The following is a 2363-nucleotide window of genomic DNA, read 5'->3' as shown; positions in this document are numbered from 1 at the left end:
TGTCTCTCTCTGTCTGTCTGGCGAGCGCTTGCACCCTATAGAAAAAATCTCCACCCTGTCCCCCCAAATAAGTGTCAATTGTCAGGACTGGCAGGTGGTGTGGTGCTTAAGGTGCTGGATTCCTACATGGTTGACCGCAGTTCGAGTCCCAGACCAGTGACTTGAAATTTGCCCGGTGCATGTGCATGCATGCCCCAAATCCCAGGAGGAAAATAGAGGAGAAGGGATTGCAGCGTGACCATTCCCCCAGGGCGTGTTTTCTTACCTCCTCTCTGTCTTTCTCTGCTAAGTGCATGTGCCTATGGCAAAAATCTCTCTTTTAAAAAAAAAAAAACAATTATGTATTTCATTCCATGTATGACTATTATTATCATTATTTCATTTGACCAGAGAGAGAGAAAGAGAAAGCGAGAAAGCAAGTTGTCAGGTCCAGGACTCGAACCACCGGCAGCCATGTGGGAGTCTAGTTACCACGCCACTTGCTGGCCCCACAAAAATCTCTCTACAAAACAAAAAAAGAAAAGTGTTGTTAAACTAGTCTGCAGATCGTTTTGTGAAGGCTTTATCAGAGCGTGAACATTGACGTGCACTCGTGTCTGAGGACGACACACGATTTCATAGGTTTTCCGTCTTCTCCCTGCCAGGAGCACAGCTGGGTAAGGCTGGAGCAGGGGGCTCTGTCCCCCACCAACCAGGGTAGTGAAGTGGGCAGCAGGGAGGGGTCCTCCAGGCCGGTGCTCAGCCAGGCGAGTGTTGGGTAGAGAAGGAGGAAGTTCCCAGGGGTGGGCAGGAAACCCCTGTCTGACCTTTGGCCTTTGTGACTACCCGGTAATTCCTGATTCCGGACCCTTCTCAGAGGACACTGGTGGGGGAAGGCGGGCTGGGGGCTGCTGTGATGCCCAACCAGCTATTGCGCCGGGTTGGGCAGGGTCCTCAGAGCCCCCCAGAGCAGGGCTGGGGAGGGGATCTTGGTTCATGGGGGAGACATAGAGGAGGGAACACAGGGTTATAGTTTGGGGTTCTGGGTTAAAGTCCCGGGTGATGCCAGCTGCCAGTTCGGTGACTTTGGATAAACTTATTCTGCTTGAGCCTCAGTTTTCTCCCATACAGAATGGAACTGACACGGGTCATTATGAAAAATGTAACCCGGTGCCTAGCACAGGTTCAGCAATAATAAAAGGCAGCATTTAAAAAAATAATAATTTATTTAGCTTTATTTATTTATTTTAATTGGCCCAAAGAGAGAGAGAGGGAAAATGAGAAAGCAAGCCACCGGGTCTGGGACTTGAACCCTAGTCAGCCTTGAGGGAGTCCAGCACCCTTAACCACAATGCCACCTGCCAGCTCCAATGGTAGAATTATTATTATTATTTTTTTAAGGATTCTTTATTTTGGGCCAGCAGATAGTGTAATGGCTATGTTGCTGGACTCCTATGTAGTTGACCGTGGTTCAAGTCCCGGACCTGGTGGCTTAAAGTCATGCCGGGTGCATGAACATTTGTGCCCAAGATCCCGAGAGGAAAATGGGGGAGAAGGGATTGCGGCGTGGCCATCTCCCCTGGGGGGTGATTTCTCGCTTTCTATCTCTCTGTCTGTCTCTGTCTGTCTGGCAAGCACACGTGCCCTATAGCAAAAACCTCTCAAAAAAAAAAAAAAAAATAACTCTTTAATTAATTAATTAATATTAAAGAATTGTTTAGTTTTAAAAATTTACTTAATTTTTAATTTGACCAGAGAGGGACAGAGCAAGAGAAAGAGAGAGAAATTGATAAAGCAAGTCACCAGGTCTGGGACTTGAACCGTGGTTGGCTTTGTGGGAATCTGGCTTCCTTAACCACCACACCACCTACCAGCCCTAAGAATGATTTAATTTATTATTATTATTTAATTTGCTATAGGGCACATTTGCTCACTAGAGAGAGAGAAGGAAAGTGAGAAAGCCAGCTGGCAGGACTGAGATTCAAACTGCAGTGAGCCATGTGGGAGTCCAGTGCTTTAACCACCACACCTGCCGGCCACAGTAGAATTATTTGACATAGGCCGGGCTGGATTATGTGAAGCATCTGATGCCAATCTGAGGAACTGAAACTGTCCCAACTTCTCATGCCCCATGTGACTGGGAACACTGGAAGGAGAACATGATGTGGGCAGAGTGTAGGTGAGACAAGTACAATAGAGGAGCCCAGGAAAGGGTAGTGTTGGGGTCACCTCAGAAGGATGTCACTGTAAGTGTGCAATTAAGATCTTGGCTATAACAGGGCCAGCAGGTGGTGTCACTGGACTCCCACGTGGCTGACCGCAGTTCAAATCTCAGACCTGGCAGCTTGAAACACACCCAGTGTGTGTGTGTGTGTGTGTGTGTG

The sequence above is a fragment of the Tupaia chinensis genome, unplaced genomic scaffold, assembly GCF_000334495.1.
Source record: "Tupaia chinensis unplaced genomic scaffold, TupChi_1.0 Scaffold000201_1, whole genome shotgun sequence".
Lineage (NCBI taxonomy): Eukaryota > Metazoa > Chordata > Mammalia > Scandentia > Tupaiidae > Tupaia > Tupaia belangeri.
Note: the sequence above shows the minus strand (reverse complement) of the source record.